This window comes from Fistularia commersonii, chromosome 4, assembly GCF_037954325.1.
Source record: "Fistularia commersonii isolate RoL2024-O1a breed Wild chromosome 4, RoL_Fcom_v1.0, whole genome shotgun sequence".
In the NCBI taxonomy this organism is placed as follows: domain Eukaryota; kingdom Metazoa; phylum Chordata; class Actinopteri; order Syngnathiformes; family Fistulariidae; genus Fistularia; species Fistularia commersonii.
This window is the reverse complement of record NC_141287.1, coordinates 15684114-15704275: the sequence shown is the minus strand read 5'-3', so window position 1 is coordinate 15704275 and position 20162 is coordinate 15684114.

The window sequence follows — 20162 nt, the reverse complement described above, 5'->3', positions numbered from 1 at the left end:
TGCAAAATTATGTGTCACTCTTCCCGCATGCATGCTTCCAACTTCAGGAGGTGGAGTAGCTCTCTGTAGTGCCTCTCTCCATTGCAAAGGGCTTCCTCTGCAGGCCGGTTCTTGGATTTAAAATCAAAAACAAAACACTGTGGCTTCTCATGAATGGCGAATATGCAAACTTGAACTTTTCTCCTGACAAAGATGATTAATTGGGGGGTCTCCGCTTGGATGGCTGTGAAGAGAACAGCCGGGGCGTTTGATATCGCCGACATTTTCTTTAAAACAAACTGGCCCGCTCACTACATTTATAACACACACACACACACACACATACACACACACAGCTTGTGAAAACCATCTAAAAAGACCCCAGATTTCCCCCTGTGGGCTTTTTCTCTGATAAAATCAAGAAGTCAGACCGGGGCCAGCAACAACATCCAGGTACTCAGGAGTTATTTCATATATTTAACAAATCCACTGTTGCCATGGTAATGAAAAAGAGTTCATCTGTTTATATATTATTAGAATAGGGTCTATTACAACAATTCATATCACTATGACGCCTGTGTGTGTGTATGTTTGACAAAGAGGATAAATTGCCTAATGGACAGCGTTGGATGATCATCTGGACCGGCGGCAGGCGTTCGGGACGACCTTGACTGTCCCCGCTTTGGAGAGAAGACAGGACGTCTCTGCATGGCTGGGGAACACTGAATTATAAATAAGCCTTTCTCACACGGGCAGCATATTGTGAGCGGCCCATTTATGGCGAAAAAGGAAATATATGTACATGCAAAATATATACAAATATGTACCTACTGTAATTTCCGCACTATTGAGCGCACCTCAATATAAGCCGCGCCGGCTAGCCGATCGCTCTCTTGGGTCTCCTCCTGCGTGCAAACCGTCAAAGTCATCAAAGTCGTCTTCTTCGATGTCGGAGTTGAGCGGATTTTCCGATTTATTTCATCGACCCGATGTGACGAGGATAAATGTTTTGGCGGCGTGTGGCTCGTCAGCCCCCCCCAAAATCCATATATTAGCCGCATCATTATCAAGTTATCGTCCTTATCATTCGGAAATTACGGTATGTATTCATTCATTCATCCCGGACCATTTGCAAGTCAGTCACAAGGCAACATTTTGAGATGTGTAACCATTCACTCTGTCATTCGCAAGTCAGACAAATATATTAAACCATTTACCCTCTTATTCAGATATCCTGTAAAGACACAAAACCATTCAGGCTGTTATTTAGATGTCATATAGAGACATACACCAATTAACCCTTCCATTTCCATGTGATAAAAAGGCATACAATCATTCACCCTTTAATTTAAGTCATATAAACACATAACTATTCACCCTCTCATTTCCACGCGATATAAACATACAACCAGTCACCCTCAAACTTATTCACACATACTATGAAGAAATATTATATTCACTTGTCATTTCGAGACATTGAACCATTCACACTCTCATTTAAATGTCATATGAAGACAACATTCACCCCCTCATTAAGTGTCATATAGACATACAACCAGTCACCCTCTCATTCTCCCATAGTAAAAAGAAAAACAACGTTCACTTCCTCATTCATTTGCCTGTGGTGGCAAAAAAACACTAACCCTCTCATTTACGCCTCACATGGAGACATTGCCATTCACCCTCTCATTCAAATGTTACATAAAGACAACATTCACCCTCTCATTTACAAGTCATACAAAGTCACACAACTATTCACCCTCTCATTCACACACAGTATGAAGAAATATGACATTCACCCTCTCATTCACCAGTCATAAAGACACTCAATCATTCACCATCTCATTTCCAAGTGATATAAAGACATGTAACCATTCACCCTCTCATTCACGCGTCACCTTAACGACAGCAGCTATCACCTCATCTCTCTTGCAGAGACCCGATCCCTTCCGAGATCCAGGACCGTCCCGTCCAAAGCGCGGATCTTGACGGGAACGGCCGCGCCCAATTTCCAACCCCGATCGGAGGGACGTCACAAAGACGTCGCAGGTGACCCTCGTCCCCGGACATTCTCACGAACCCCCGGGATTTATGTCGGCGTCCCCCTTTGGCAAAGCCCTGCGCTTCCTCTCATAACAATCATGTGTTCTGGCCTTGTTTCAGCGGTAGCTCTGGCCCGCCGCCAGCAGGAGATTTAACGGCCGCCGCCTCCCTCCTGAGCTGGAACGCGGGGAAACCCTCACGACCTCCGCAGAGATGCTCACCTCCCTTTTCTTACTCGGCATATTTAATTCTAGTTGATCTAAAGGGGAGAAAAGCAGCAATCGGGGCCGAATCAATGATGGGGTGAATAAATATCAACGGCACGCAAAAGCGAAACGTCTGTTTTTCGCCGGCGTGTCATTTATAGATGCCGTCGCGCCGATTAGCCGGCGAGGGCCGCGTCTGGCTCGGCTTCACGCCGATCACAGAAAATATATCTCATTTTCACGGGGTGTAGAAGCGTCTCGGCTGCAACAACACAATATTGTTAACTTCCCCGCTCCGCTTGTGCACGCTGGCATGACTGATTTTGCCATTAGAAAGCCCTAATGATCATTTTATGCCCGCAACGCCATAACTATCTGAGGCACCGCCGCTAAATACTTCATTACGCCTCCTCCTATCTCTGATGTTCACCGCGTCTGGCGCATTCAGTCGCCGCGAATCTGAGACGGAGGCCATTTTGCAAACCTTATGATACCCCGCATGGCTCAGATGCAATTACCGTTGCATTAATTGGTTTGGGGTTAATTAGCTCTTTGTGGACGGCCGCCGTGGATCAGGAAAGTTGGAGACGATTATAAATCGCGGCGGCGCGTAAAAGTGTCTGGACGACTGCCCAGTCTGGTCGCTTCTTCTTTCAGGGGGGAACGTATATTTGGATCCGAAAGTGAGGGGCTGTAGTCAAGGTCAACGATCGGGACGTCGGACGAGTTTAATGCCAAGAAGAATTCTGAAAAAGCAAAACCGCTTTCAGAATTGTTGCCAAATATAAAGCAACTATTTTTGCGCAGGATCACCAAAAACTTTGGACGTGTCTCAAGTCCTCCTGTCGATATGAACTCGGGGCCAAACTGAGTCTAACTCGAATTCGGACTCTGAGCTTTGATGACCTCGGACTCGGCTTGGCCGAATCGTAATTTCAGTCTTGACTTCTGGCTCTTTTTTTTATGTGTTTGAAAAAATAGAAAAATAAATCATTAAACGCAAAGGAAAACAGTGTGGCTCCACAGACACCAACAAGACACCGCAAACTGTGAGTCACTGCTTTCGGAAAGAACAGTTCCAACAGCTGAACTGCTCGATCTTGGTTCCAGGACGTCCTCCTCCTCCAAGGGAACGTTTTAGTGCGACGTGGACCTTAAACTCCACAAACCAAAGTAAAGCGGCAAAGAAAAAGAAGATGAAGAGGACGAGGACAACATGGAGGCGGAAGCTGCCACAGTGTTCCTGGAATCATAACCATGGAGTATCAGATGGTTCGAGTGTTCCACCCTTTAGCCATTAGCTAACACTGCACTTGTTTTTTGGTCCAAAATGTTAATGTTCCTCTGTGAGCCCTGGAAACCCCCTGCAATGTATTTGGTCAGAAGAGCTCAGACCTCTTTGTTGCGCAATTTCTCGCCTTTTCTGTCCACAAGAAGTGTAACACCACAAGAAGTACCTGGTAGTGGGCGTAGCTTATGAGTTCCACCAATCATCGAGCACCTATGAGTTCCTATGGAAACATATAAAGACTCTGCTTCGGAGCACAAGATTGTTCAGAGGGACCGAAGTGCACGGTTCCCGGTTCCTCTGCGGTCTGAATGCACCAGGAAACAGCCTGCTTCCTGATGAGGTTCCAGGAAGTGCAAAAAAAGTTCACACAGTGTGAAAGCTCAGATTGTTGAGAGCACCTCAATACCACACTTCCAGCTACACCCGTCTCCCTGCTACGTTGGATAAATATCTTCATCCTGTGCTTTTATAAAGCGGCCATCTTTCCTTGTTCTGCCTGTGTTCAGCGTTGCAAACAGCATCAGCAAGGAAGACTCGCTCCTCCTCTTCCTCCTCCTCCTCCTCTTCTCTGGTTTCCGTGACTATCACAAGGATTCAGAGCTGACTCTAATTCAACGGGACTGTCATAGCTCATGAAAAAATCATGTCGTATAATCAAATCGGAGTAAAAACCCTGCGCGGGGCCTCGCGGGAGACTCCACGCGTCCTGAATATTTCATGTAATGGAGGCTCTCGCCACCATGGAAAGTCTCAACAGTTCAGGATTGCGTGCAAATATTGACTGTAGTTTGCTGGGCCGTGGGGCGGGAGGGGGCCAACATGGCAACCGAGCCTGAGTGAGTTTTATAAATAATGGTAATAACATGTGACACCGTGCACAGCAGGGGGGCCGGGGGGGGCTCGCGGCCGCTCGTATCCTCGCGTTGGCTTGATGTTACTGAGTGCAGCGGCGGCGTTAAAAACCGGGGAAGACACAGATGAGAGGGAAAGTGGCAGCGGCTAAGAGGGAGAAAAAAAAAGTGCCCTGATGCATATGAATTGACAAATGTCTGTTTTGGCTGCTGAGAATAGAGCTCAATTGTAGGTCTGAGGAAACATCAAAACACAATTCAGGGCCGACATCCAGTGGGCGGAGGGGAGGGGTGGCGGCGGCGGCGGCGGTGGCGGAGCCCTAAGCTGCAAGCGCTGCTCCGCTGCTCAGCCGGGCCTTTAACCACTGCTGGACGCAGAGAGGCTGCGGGCGTCCGATGAATAAAAATGAAAGACAAAGAATCCCGCAGCGACGGTCTGAGGATGTTTTCTATCATTTAATGAGAGATGGAGGGCGAGAGTCAAGTGGAATGCGAGCCCCTACGGGATGTAGCTCAAGGCTAACGCTGGGTTTTAAGAGCGGGACGGACGCCAACGGAGTCTGATCCAAGTCCGAGTCTCTCCGAGTAAATACGGATGTCACGACGCACTCGCAGCATCATCGTCATTAGTCAGCATGGTCGTCAAGATCTTTCCAAAAATGGACAAACTTTCCCGAGCGTATGGAAGAGCGTTCATGGTCGTCTGAAGAGATCTGCCTCCACGGTTACAAGTCTTTCAAAGCCTCTCTATGCTTTTCATGTAACACGTTCACAATCTCCTTCAATTATAGATCTGATGGTTGGCCACTGAACGTACACACACACACACACACACACACACACACGCAGAACAGTTCTAAGACCTATCCAGCTTGAATTTCATCCCAGCAAGTAACAAACCACAGAAAAAGAAGATGATGAGAAAAATGACACGGATACCGCGGAGGTGGAAGCTGCCACAGCATTCATGAACTAATGAATCAGCTGGTTTGAGGTGTTTTATCTTCTCACTGCACTGTGAAGAAACCCATTAGCAGTTAGCTAACTCTGCATTTATTCTGGTCAAAATCTAGATGTTCCTTTGTGAGGCCTAGAAACCCCTCTGAGGAATAGCAGGACCTCTTCGTCACTCCTGTCCATTTTGTCCCAAGAAAACATCCGATCCTGATCACTGTATTTTTAAAACATGTTGCTCTGCAGCCCAAAACTATCTGGTAATGGGCGATGAGTTCCACCAATCGCCACGTTCCGATGGAACCATAAAAAGACCCTGTCTCGGAGTAGGAGCTAAGATGGTTCCCTGGTTCCTCTGTTGTCCGAATAATTAAATAAAAAATGATAAAATAATAATTAATAATAAATAATCCAAACAATTTCCTTCGGGATAAATAAAGTTGTTCTTATTCTTATTCTTATTAGATAAAATACTCTATTGATCCCAATCGGGGATTTTTCTTTCCTCACAGCAGCATAACAATTACGGTATCAATACATATCGATATGAATATAAATAGAAACTTTGATTAAAATATTGTTTTTTAAATATTTTGTTTTCAAATAGAAAAAAAACATTAATTTATTTATGAATTATCAATAAAATTAACACATTAAATTGATTATTAAGCACCATGCAACAGAATCATTCCTGAAAAGGAGCTGCAAAAAGTTCTCACAATACTAAAGCGGCTCATGAAAGCTAATGTCGGCTAACGAGAGCTAATGCCATTTCAGAAAACAATCCTACAAGGAGGCCTCCAAATCCTCACAAATACTTAATATGTTAAAGAGCAGATGTTTGGAGCAGACCCGGCTCAAATTAAGCAAATTCGATACAATAAATAAAAGCTCTGCGTGTGTTTAAGTCCGATCGGTTCGGGCGCACGTGTTCAAAACAGCCACTCATTAGGGTCAGGAGATAACCAACACCGTGGATCCTGCGAAAGGGTGATTCAGCGAGGCCCGGCCTCAGACAGACACTGAGCAGCGGGTAATGGCCGGGAGTGCTGCAGATAGCTTGTATTATCTGCACCTCTCAGACATGGTAATTGAGGCTCAGTAGTGTTATGAGCTCGGCAAGAGGCAAATAAATGCATCTCCTTGCGACTAATGCCGGAATCCGATCCTGTCTGCGCGTATTTACCGGGGGCCGCGTGTTGTCTGTACCCGTAAGCCTGTGCATTACCCGGGATTCATCAATCGCCTGTTTATCTCGCCGAGTGAACGAGGAGGAGGAGGAAGGGGGAGGGTTTAGAAAAAAAAAAAAAAAAAAAGAAAAACTTCTGCAGTGAATTCTCATTATGAGATGAAATGTGAAGAGGCCGAGGGAGAGGGGAGACAAACAGCGTGGCTGTGATACGACGGCGGACCCTCAGACGGCGTGCATCCTGCGTCGGGGCAGATCATTAGCCGCCGTCGCTCCGAGATGATGTTTTACGGTTTTGGTTCGGAGTTGATTTACTCGGATCAATGGGGGATCTGACCCCGGTGCGCGGAAACACAATAAATTTTAACAACGGCGATGTTATTAGCCCCACAGCTCCGAGGCTGCGAGGCCAACAAAGAGTTTACGGCAAGCTGTTTCACATTAGGAGCTGGCATGGCGTGTCAGAACCGCGCACCCTGCTGGAAGTTGTCGAGGAATTTGCCAAGATTCACAGAGCATCGTATGTAATGCTGCTGGGATTGTATCTTTTTTGCCTTTGCGAGGGAAAGTTATATCAGCTGCTCTTGTCTACAATGTCAGCAGCATTGCCTTGGGACTGAAGAACATCTCCCAGCACATTCATTCAGTCATTCTATTCTGACGATCTTTGCTGCTGATATTTCATAACGTTGTTCTTCGACACGATTCTGCCCAAATGCTTGTTTCCACTCAAATCCATTATTTGTTCGATGGTTTTGTCGTCAGCTGGTTCCTACTGATGATGCAATATTAGCCAGACCCTTCAGTGAGCTGTTTATTCCTTTGCAGTTTTTTATGGCGGTGAATCCAGGAATGCACATAATTCATTCATTCATTATCTGTAGAGACGAACTGTATTCACTCTCTTATTCATGTCATTTAGAGACATACAGTATTTCAGTGATGTGCAGTCTGGGGAGGCAGGAGAAGCTGTGCCTCACTTGCCAGTTGTGGAAAGAAAAAATGTCAATCGGAAAAAAAATAATTAAATGGTTATATCCTTCAGCGATTTTCACTATAAAGGTATTTTTTTAAATTTAACTTCACCTGTTTTAGATTGTTTTTTATTCAAAATGGCTGGATTTTCACACTTACTGTTCAAATACTGAGAAGAGATGCGTGGTGAGGCCGCAGACTGTTGAGCCTCAATGTAGATTGCTCAGTGGCGGCTGACTGCTGGCATGCTTGGCACTAAGACCGCATTACTGTTGCTCTTAAAATGTTTAAACACTTTATCTCTGTTAACCATAAACTATACTTCCAATGTACAATGTTTTTTTTGTGAACAACTGCCTGTGTGTGACTAGTTTCTTGTGCTGAGCAAACATGAGGCACGTCTGTCAGTGCCTCACCAGCCACGAACCTCATCGCACCTGTGAACTTTTCATTCACACGTCTTAAACATGGTGAAGAAGCCTCTTAGATGCAGGGGTGAAAAAGTCTTCAAGTGAAGAAATTCATGTCCAGTTGCAACGATAAGAAGATTTCGACAAGAAGTCTTCGATAAACATAAAACCATTCACCCTCTCATTCACAAATCTGGATAATGTAGTGTCTCCAATGAACCCCCTGCATGTGTTTGACTTTATGTGGAAACCTTCAGGATCCGCACGCAGACGCAGGGAAAACATGGAGACTCCACAAAGGAAGGCCTCCGGGGGAATCCAATTGGAGAACTGTGAGGAGGAAGCAAAGCTCCCATCGTCGCTCCGTCATGTATTCTGATACTGTTACCGCTTCACTGTCGTCCAACTGAATCCACCGAACCGTCCCGTCGCTGATTCATCATCAAAGGATTTCAATGAACGTGAGTGTCGTAGAAACCAAAGTTACAAATGTGCCCCGGAACTCAGTGAGCAGAGACCATCCAGAGCACATCCAGGCAGGAGCAGATGGAGTTTGAGTTTAAGCACCACAAATGTAGGCTTTCATCCGTGTATCAGTGTGAGAAGCCATACATGAGCGAGATTTTTCAGCCGCTTGGTTTTTCTTCCAAAACGGTTAATTACGCCGGCCGCCAGTGATTTTATGACATTGTTTTTCACCATCACATCGGTGTGGCGGCACTTTGCGTTATGATTGCGGGGTATGCTAGCATATGTGCTGCAGAAGTGTGTGTATCTGTGTGTGTGTATGTGTGTGTAGGGGTGTTTCAGACATGAAGAGGAGTTGAACGTCAATTTTATTTATTTGTCTTTCAGGAGACCGCATACAAAAATCAACAGTGCCACATTCTAGCTGGAACGCTAATTCCCATCTGTAGTCCTGAGGGAAGCAAATGGAAATGCATAAAACAAGCTTTGCATTAGCTGAAACATCTGAAAGTCTGTCCCGAGGACGTACCTATGAAGGTGGCAGGTCGCCTACCTGGGTACCCTTATCTGTTAGCGTGGTGCGTGGAGGCTAACAGCTGCTAGAGTTTGGAAGAGTTTTGGGTTGGAAACTGATGGGAATCTAATGACTGAACAAGAACGAAACAGATGTTTTGGTGGAGTAGCCGTTAGCACATCCGCCTCAGAGCAAGAAGGTCCCTGATTGGATTCCCCTTTCTGTGTGGAGTCTCAATGTTCTCCCCGTGTCTGCATGGGGTTCCTCAGGGTTTGGTGGACAACTCCTGCAGACCTAACAAATGCTGGAGGTTCATTGGACACCCTACATTGTGTAAATGAATGAGTGAATGGCTGCATGTCTGTTTTGCAGCCTGTTGATTGACTGGAGACCCGACATATGCAGACACATGTCGATTTAACCATTCGATATATGTGTGTCTATATATGCTGTGTGAATGATTGTTTGTTTCTACATGTGTCCCTGTGATGGACAGACCAGGGCAAAAACCGCCTCTCGTCCAATATCTGCAGCCACTCCACAATCCTGACGATAGGGCAAGGCAGGGGCGGCAAACTTTTTGACTCGCGGGTCGAAATGGGTTCTAAAATTTCCCAGAGGGGCCGGGTCAGGAACAGATTGATGGAGTATTTGTGTGAACTAATATAAATGACATAGATAGAAGTCCACTGAGTGAAGGGATTTGTTTATTCTTTCCATTGCATTAAAATCTGGAGTTAGTTTTGTTGTGGTCTGTCGGTTGAGCCAAACATCGTCAGCATCTTGTGTGTCCTCTTACAGAGGTTTACAAACATGGCTAATTGCTAATTTGAAGGCAAGCATAGAACTTGCATTGGTCCTCGACTCTTTACTGTCTGTGAAAAATGTTTGCATTCTGCAAATTCACAGTCAATCTCTGTGCCATTGCTGCCCGTTCTTGTGTTGACTGCTCAATAGCATAGTTCGCATGCTTTGTGGCAAAATGACAGCTGATGTTGTATTATTTGAAAACTGCAGTGATTTATCGTGATATCAGGCAGCTGTTGATCAGACTTCGGTGAAAAATTATTTTGTTGTCCAGTCTTTATTAAACACTCGGCACCCACTGCACACTTTCCGCTCTCTTGAACCACTCATTTTTACAGAAGGATCCAAAAGGTAAAGTGAAAAAGTGACATGAAGAGTGGCCATGGGTAAAGGGTATTGATAATGAATAAATGTTAATGGGTGAATATTAAGGAATGATCCCTCCACGAAGGAGGTTAGGAGTTTAGGAAGGAGTTAAACCGCCAATCCATGTGTTCCACACACCCACACACTCAAATTGTATAATTTTTCAACCTGAATCTTGCATTATTTCATTTGTAAGACCCCAAAATCTTCCCTTTTGATTCCTCCACTTATAAACCATGTGCTCACTTTCAGTACTCAACGCTGCCTGTAATATCCGATTACCTCGGGTCATTACACAGCAGGGCGTGTGAGCGAATCAAATTCAAAGATCTTGCGTTATTTCCAAGTCCTAGCCTAGAAAAAGAACAAAATTATTTTATGGGAGAGAAAAAAAAAAGTTTTTTTTTAAGAAAACACGGATATAACTGCATCCAAAGTTGGAGTACACAGAAAAGCACCTGGCATTTAAAAGCACTCCCAGGAGGAAATTCTTCTCCCTCCCCGTCGGTCTCTCTCTCTTGCTTTCTCTGGAAAGTGCAGTGCCACCGCTTGGCTTCCAGCAATGTCACGTTTGACCTCCTTCTATTGCAGCTCCTAAAAGGAGGCAAGCACGCAACCCTGTGCCGCCAGGAAGACCAGTCCTGGTACGTCATATATAATGCAGGCATTAATGCCCAGAAGCTGATAAGGTCTACTGTAACTCTGAAGCACTGTAAAGAAACACAGTCTGCATTGTTCCTGCCCCGTCTCTGCCAAAGGTCATCGAGATGCTCGTGAAGATGAACAAGAAAGAGCGGAATATAACGCAATGTTTTCTAAGAACGCGTGGTTTCATTACACGGCAAGTTTCTCCTGAGAGGGTCGTCGGCCCTCGGCCACCTCGGGAGCGTGCAACGTCTACAAGATCCTTGCTCCAACAAGGCTGGAAAGGAAAGGAATTGTTCAACTCAAGAAGTAGCCTTTTCCAGGGGGAAGCTTGTGGGACTTCATTCCCACATGCGGTGAGGGACCACGGTGGATAATGGAAGGATCTATGATGGGCAACACCCTGAACACCCTGAACACCCTGAAAAAAAACACAGAAGAAGACAACACGGACAACGTGGAGGTGGAAGCTGTCATGGCGTTCATGGAATAATAACCATGGACCACCAGATGTTTAGAAGTGTCTTTATCTCCTCCCTGCACTGCTTCACCGTGTGAAGAACATTGTTAGCCATTAGCTAATCCCAGACTTTCTTATGAGCTCCGGAGAATCACTTCGTCGCTCCACTTCTGTTCATTTCATTCCAGGAAAACATCTGACCAGTGACCAGGGTAGTTTTTCAAAATGGTGCTCCATGAATCCCACCATTCATCGGGCACCCAGGGAGCCATAAAAGAAGACCAGGCCGAAGGTCCACCGTCCCTGGTTCCTCTGAAATTGCCCCATTCCTGATCTAAGACCTGCAAAAAAGCTCAGGCAGTGCGAAAGCGGCTATTATCAAGGAGGTCTCACGACATCTCAGAATCAAATCTGAGGACACAGAAGATCTGGCAACAGCTTTCCGCCGCCAGCGGAGCTGATTGACTGGCGGAGCAATGACCCTGTGGAGCAGCACGGGGCCATGCAGGGTGTTCATTAGTAGACAAAGGGTGGAGAGCAGTCCTTCAGAGGAGGCTGCACGGCGGCAACAATCTAACTTTGTGTTTATTTGCTCCTGTTTACTGTTGTGTGTGTGAAATGAGCTCTGGGAGAGCCGCTGTTTAGACAATGAACACACAGAAACAGCTTTGCAGACGCCGTTCTGTGTGTAATTACTTTTGGAGGTTGCACAAATAACAGATGGAAAAGGTGACCTTTTCAAAATATTTATTTATACGTGAAATTTAATCCGTGACAGTCGGGTCTTTGTGAAAGAGAAGGCTCAGATGTGTGGAGGCGGGTTAGACAACACGTTTGCGGAGGTGAATCTAGAACGCTGATCCCGCACTTGGATCAGGGTGGAGCCTGTTTCAGAGGCAGGCGTAAACCCAGGCTGGTGGATCACGTATGGAGAGATACCACCACGCCATACAGAGACACACATGAGAACCTCAGCTTACCAAACAAATGTTGTGTTCCAATAATTAGTGCTGAAGGTATTCAAATCGATGAAACAACAAGGGTGCCCAAATTTATGCACCTGCCTACTTTTGTTTAAGTAATTATTGCTCACTTTCTGTAAATCCTATAAACTTCATGTCACTTCTCAACTATTACTGTATTTGTCTGCCATGTGATATATTTAACTGAAATTGCTGATCCGAACAACCAAGGATTTATAAAGGAAAACCTTGAAAATGATCAGGGGTGCCCAAACTTTCTCATACGACTGTAATTCCTCCTTTCGCTCCGCTCTCAAATCGGAATGTTCACAAACCAAATCAATGTTTTGCTAACGCTAATGCTATCTGCGGCAAGCTGGCTTTCATTCATTCATTCAAACAATCATTTTGCTTTGTTAACTTAGTCGCCCCTTTTGCCACATTGGCCATCTTTAGCGTATCTTTGTCTTTCAGAATCATACAGATAGTTGACTTAGCTGACACCGCTCTCACGTTTATCTATTATTTCCTTCCTCGGATCGACTGTAATTCTTAATTTCTTCTCGACACTACTATTATTGACACTTTTAACTTTTTGGAATCCATAATGAGGCTAACTAACTGAAAAAAAGCACAAAAAAGCGTTATAGCAGGAGAACACAATGATGAGCGATGTAATCAACACATACTGGCGCTCACGACTGCTGCTACACTGCAACATGGAAAGCCTGTGAGTTTGTTGTTTGTGTGTTCACACACTGAGGGTTGTTGATTCAAAATTTGAGGGGAAACTCTGATATGTTCGTATTTAGGGGCGTCCAAGTCCAGGTTCTTCTGTACAACCATTCATCCTCGCATTAGCATATCATGAAGAAGCATCCAACCATTCGCCTCCTCACCCACACGTCATGTAGTCATGTAGTAGACATGCAACCATTCATCCCCTCATTCACCTCATGAAGACATGCAACCATTCACTCTCTTGTCAAAATCTTCTTGTCTTGGCAACTAGACTTGAATTTCTTCACTCAAAGATGTTTCACCCTTCAGCTGAGAGGCTTCTTGAGTTTGTCGAAAATGTCCACAGACAAACCTCCACAGACATTCACCCTCTCATTCACACATCTGGACAATTCAGGGCCTCCAAAGAGCCATTTGCGTGTGTTTGGACAGCGGGAGGAACCCGGAGAACTCAGAGGAACCCCACGCAGAGCTGGGTAGAAAGTGGAAACTGCACAAAGAAGGCCACCAGTGACAATGTGAGGTGGAAGCGCTAACCGCTACACTGCCCACTCAAGTGCTCTAGCACTGCTAATGCTCCTAGCCCTGACAGATACGTGCTAACAGCTGACATGATACAAAAAACCTTCTCATGAAATGAACAAAAAATGGTGGACGCTTGGCGAAGCTGTCGTTTAAAACCGACGTTGCTGTAATTGATCCGTCAGTATTTTCCGATCAGCCGCAGAACGCCGCGTCCCTAACGCCGCCACCCGACCAGGCTCCACCATTCGTGGCTGAACGTCTGTTAAAAAAGAAAATAAAATCTGCCCGCATTGTGCCTCTCCCACCGCTAGCGAGGGCTAATTCAAACACACTCGTCGGCTTATCTCTCCTCCGCCTCCCGCTCCTGTCTCCCCCCGTCTCCTCAAGTGCTAACTCAAAGCTAATTTGCAATTCTCTGTGGCGGAGTAATTGATGTCTCATCCCGGTGCTAGGTAACAGAATTATGTGAGTAATGAGAGATGGAGAAAAAAGAAGAGAGAGGGAAATGGCTTTACATGAAGGATTGTTTGATTTGCCGTGACAAACTAATTATTTGGTATACCAATCTAAATATTACAAGTTTCTTACATTCTGCGGTGAATTATAAGTTGTTGATTTGTTTTGGATTTATCATCAATCTTGTGTTGATGCACCTGAGTAAGACATCACTTGAATATTTATCGATATTTATCATCTTTTACTTTTTGCACTCATGATTCTTCTTTAATTTTTCTTTTTCTTGTGCATGTAGTCTTTTTTTCTAAAAGTGTATACAGTTTGTGTTTATATATGTAAAAAGTTTTCACAGCTAGTAGAGCTAGTTGGGCAATGCGCAAAATCTACAAAATTGCGTAAAAGTATGCAAAACGCATTTTACTACATAATATCTGATTGTTGTCATGCTGTGAAAATGACGATGCCCCTTAAGATATAAATCACTTTACAAACAATTTCTTTAAGAAATGAAGCGTGAAAAATTTATGATATGAATATGATACGTATGATCCAAGAGCGAGGAAATCAAAATTTGAATTTGCATCGCGGCACTCACCTTGAAGAACAGCTCGCAACTTCCAGGATTCCTCGGCCACTTTGTCTGGATAGTTGGTACAGTATCTTTGTGCTTATTTTTTTGTATTTTTTTTAATAATCTTCATGGGCCCCAAGAAAGCAAGTGGTGAACCCAGAAAGAAGATACTTTCAGAAACTGAGTACGAAATAATAGCAAGGCACGAATGTGGTGTGATCGATATCGCATGAGAATATTATCGCAATGCATCCACGATATGTACCATCCTGAAGCAAAAGGAATCTATTAAGGTTATGAAGCCTACAAATGCGATTACTATTATGTCGACCATACACTACCACATGGAAAAATTTACAACACTGCAAGTTTACAATAACCATAATTTTTCTTTTTGCTGTCTCTTACATTATTAATACCCTTATCAGAGTTTGTCTATATTGAAATCCTTATTTTCGGAGTTTTTATTACGGGGGGGGGGGGGGGGGGGGGGGGGGGGGGGTGAAACAAAGTTATTTGTTTTGATTTTTTTTTTAAATGGGGAAAATTCTACTTAACTACTACTTAACTATCTTAAGGACTATCTTAAGGGACTACTGTATACAATAATATATAGATGCATGTATAAGCATTGTCATTTACACAGCATGAAACAACAGTCAGATACTATGTAATAAATGTTTAGCTCAGTGGTTCTTCACCTTGTTGGAGGTACTGAACCCCACCAGTTTCATATGCGCATCCACTGAACCCTTCTTTATTTGAAAAATGAAATATAAGTTTTTCAAATTTGAGACATAGGTATATGTTTTACTGGTGCACAAAATAAACCGTGCATCAACATCACTGTGTTCAAAGAACAAAACTAGCAAAACAAATTTTTCACACAAAAACAAAAACATAATAATGAATGCTTACTGCAAAACCAATGTGAATACTGCAGTTGCCTTTCAGAGACAAGTTCAGAAATGTATGGTTTCACCTTGGCAAGTGCCACTCTCATATCATTTTTGCAAAAAAGTCTCTTGCTTTTCTTCATTTTCATGTCCAAGGATGGTTCGCAAATATAGTGCTCGACTAGAATTGCTCAACTTGGCATCGCAAATCATGCGGTTCCGATGCTGACTCCTACCACCTTCCTTTATACATGTGAATCCAGGTTATACATATTCGTCCGATCACGTTCTCTTTCTGCTCGACATAATTAGTATGAAGAGAGTAAAATATTAAGACAGAAATCACACGATGTACCATCACGTCAGTCACAAGTTTTACTACTGAGCTCAACAAAATCCCTGCAGCGCAGATGGTCCGAACTATGTAGCGTGATCACCTGCAGCCAGTGATGGCGTGTCACCATGAATTATACAGGTTGGTTCTGTGTCTTGACCTCCACCAAACCTCTGGGGTTCGATCGAACCCGGGTTAAGAACCCCTGGTTATGCTTTTGCTACACAGATACTATGTATATATGAGGACATGCAAATATATACATGCATATATATGCATATATTATATACAAACTACAGAGAAATTCATCCTTCAGACACATCTCAGTCACTGTGGGAATGTGCGACCACCCGCGGCTCCGAGCCTGGATGGCGACTAAACATATGTTCCCCCACACACAGACATACACACACAAACACACACACACACACACCTACAGTTGGCTTATTGTATTGCAAACGCACAGACCAATGCGAGGCTCTGCCGATGCATCGGGATTTGTTCTCGACGCAGAAAACTGGACAGCTGAGATTAGAATAACCATACGAGCAGTGCTTTGTTTCAATGGCTGTCCAGTCTCATCCTGGTAACGGGACTCGGCTTCCCTTCCTGAAGACGCTACTTCTCTCAATCGCCTCTAACAGACTGTGGGGGAGTTTCGGTTTTATCGACGCTCAGGGTGTCACTCTGAGTTGAACAGGTTGATGATATCAGCGAGTGGCTGGATTGGCACCAACTAGCTTGAACAGGGGTGTAGTGTTAATTACCATGTCCGTGAGTGTGTGTGTGTGTGTGTGTCCTCATTAGTTGGAATCTGAACAGCAGTGCTAAGGAGCATGTTGCATAAAATGAAAGAAGTGCATTGGTTGGCCTAATGTAGGTTCAGGTGGGGGTCACCTTCCTGATCTGTCCAGCTGAGTTGATGGAGTGTGCGTATGTTTGTGTGTGTGTGTGTGTGTGTGTGTTGGTCGGTCTTTCACGCTCTTGTATGTAGGTGAAAGGTCATCTATGGACAAAGACAGATGGACAAGGACATTGTCTTCTGAACGAATGTGTGGGTAACTAAAAAATCAGAAATAATAAATTCTATTGAGCTGCATGTTATCAGGATCCAAGTAAGGAGTATATAGATATACAAATCATTTAAAATGATATTCACCAAACATGCAGGATATTTATAATCTTCAGTTCCTTCCTGCGCGTGAAGAATCGTGTCTGAGCATCACACATGCATTTTAGTCTTTTAAATCTCAGCAGGGCGGGCTCCGGTAAGACAGGCTCATTATTTGAAGATTTCCCCGCCATAGTTCCTGCGCGAAAGGCACCAAACTGAGGTCTCAGCGGAACGACGACAGAGCTGAGGAGCCTCATATGATAAAGGCTGAGAGCATCAGGAGGTCGTTTAACAGATTTGCAAGGTTCTTCGTTAAACGGACGAGAACGCGGCGTCAGACAAGCAAGGAACGGATTGCACTCCGTGCTTATAATGCATGAAAATACCAAAACAAAGACAAATCAATGGCGCCGTCGTCGACAGGCTCGGCCAATTAACTAATTGGCCGAGCCCTTTCTTCTTCATGTGTATATATGTGTGTGTGTGTGTGTGTGTGTGTGTGTGTGTGTGTGACCAAATCATGGTGGAGCTGTCAAGTGAGCTCCAGCGACAGCTCTCTGAAGCATAAAGCCGTCGATGAATCAGACTCGTTTTTTCAACAGGACAGATATGTGTAGCATTTGCTATTGACGCTCTCCCAGGTGTTTGGATATCATTTAGATTGCCGACTCGAAAGCCGGGGGCATCGAACGGCGTAGATTAGCGAGGCGACGTGATTGCATCTTTGGTCTGCATGAATGCAGTGGGGGGAGGAACCCGAAGCTCGGCCCTGCATGAGCAAAACCAGATCCCGTATGTGCGACACATGCAGAAATGCGGTGGATGCAAAGATGAATGTTTAATTATTCATCCATTCATTCATTATCTATCCCACTCAAGGTTGGGGAGGAGCCGAGCTGCCATCAGGGCAGGAGGCAGGGTTCAACCTGGACTGGTGATCGCCGGGACACTCAGAGATTCACTGTATAAATCTGACGTCATAAAGACTTACGACCATTCACCCTCTCATTCACTTGTCATATAGAGACCAAAACACACTCACTCACTCATGTTGTATGCAGACACACACCCACTGACCCTCTCCTTTGCATGCCACAGTGACGTGCAGCCATTCACCCTTTCATTCACACATCTGGACAATGTCTGGTCTCCAGTGAACCTCCTGCATGTTTTTGGACGTGGAGGAACTATGAGGAACCCCAGGGGAGAATGTGGAGACCCTCTTCAGCTCGAGCCATCATGCGCCATCCAAACATACTTATTAATAATTGAGTAAATTAAATTCTATTTTTAATTTTTTTCTTCAACATTTCATTTATTTATTTCAATTTTTTTTTATTTTATCAGGCAGTACATCAGACTCCTCTTAATGACTAAACTTTAACATCTTTCAGGATATGGAGGTCCAGAACCAGACGCCAGCTGGAACGTCACCTCTATGGCTCCTGTCTCGAGATTACCACTATTATTAGTGTTATCTTTGAGAATTTCACCCCTTGCTTTTTGTAACCAAACACACACATCACTGGACCCTTGGCGTGTGTTTGTGCACGGCAGTACGTGTGAGTGTATGATGCACACTTGATTGAATCCTCCCCACATCCCCTGCTGAGAAGGCATCTGTCTACAAACCAGCCTTCAGGTAATAGCAGGAAAAAGCCCACACTTGTTGCGAGAAATGAATTTCGCTCACACACACACACTCTCACACACACACACACACACACACACACACACACACACACACACACACACACACACACACACACGCTTCTTCTTGACAGGTTGTGTTTATTTTGCAGCCTACCTCCTGCAGCTGCCCAGGGGGTCTTACAAGCCTCTAATTAGGTGAAGGGTCGGCAATCTAAACCCACACCAGCAAACCCAATGATTTCCCCGTGTTCTTCCCGCAGATGCTGAGTGGTGCCACTCGCATGGAGACCGATGAGAAACCTAACGCCCCGCGACAGAGGTTAGCAACGTTAGCTGTGTTAGCAACGTTAGCTGCGTTAGCAACATTAGCAGTGTTATCTTTTTGATGGAACTGAGTGGGACGCGGGGATACAACATGGCCACTGGTTTCACCATAGAAACCCAGAGGATTTGCCTCCAAGATGACTCCAAATGCGTTATTTATGAGTGTTACACCTTCTTTTTCCTCCCAGATGATGTTTTTCACACTGAAACCCATTCCAGCTGCCAGTGGGTGAGAGGCGGTGTTATCCCTGGACCGACTTCCAGCTCATCACAGTAGAGACATAAAATTTTCACCCTCTCATTTGCAAGTCATGTAGAGACATACAACCCTTCATCCACGTCACAGAGAGATACAACTATTCACACTAATTATTATAGAGCACATCCAGAGGATGCAAGGTGTCCACTGAACCTCCTTTATGTCCATATAATGTGTGAGGAACCCCACGCAGACACATGGAGACACCTCACAGAAAGTGGGAACCCAACCAGAGACCTTCTCGCTATGAGGCAGCACCACGTTGCATACTATTAAATGAAACTATACGGAATAAAATTTCTACCTTTAGGCGATTGAGGAATCAAAGAATAATATCAAGCACGCAATATCCCCCGCTTGTAAGAATCCAGGCAGCCATGACCATCCAGGAGCCGCCGACACCGGCGAGCCCCGAAGCTCAGGGTCTCGGACGCAGGCGTGAACTCCAGCGCGGCCCCTGAGGCTCCATCGCCGGTCGGCGCGAGGATCTCGTCGAGAGGACGTGAGCGGCCGCTCCACGCTTTCCCCTGAAGGGGACGTGAAGAAGTAGATGAACGAGCGGGAGAAGTCGGCCGACGGCGAGACGGAAGGAGGGCCGGCGGACTCCTCCTTTATCCAGGAAATAATTGCATCATCAATTATATCCGCTAAATGGTTTTTAATACACTTGCTGATGTGGCCGCTATTAACCTCGATGCGCTCGACCAAGGTGAACGCCACGGCGAGGAACATATGTCACGCATGCATGAGGGGACACGGGTGCGGGAATATCATCAACGCTATTATCACTCCGAGGGGTTCTTCTAATGGACTGTAGCTCGGTGATTCACAAAGATACCACGGCGGGCGGTCACGTGCGGCGAGGTCCCGGGATGGAGATTCCCAAAGGGAAGAGTGAGAACATCAGGAGCGTAACATTCAAACTGTTTTCTTAAAATTCAATGCAAGTCCAATCTCAAAATAACACACGCCTTGATTTTTGTGTTTCCTCTTCGTGTGTGTGTGTTTGTGTGTGTGCGTGGGAGTAAATCCCGGGGGCTGTCTTCTTCTCCCCCAGCCCCCACCCTTCTATTTTCTCACTCTTCCTCTCAGGGCCGGACTTGGTCACGCTACGGGCTAACACTTCACGCCAGGTCGAGGCACGCACAACGCTCCGGGGAAATAAAAAG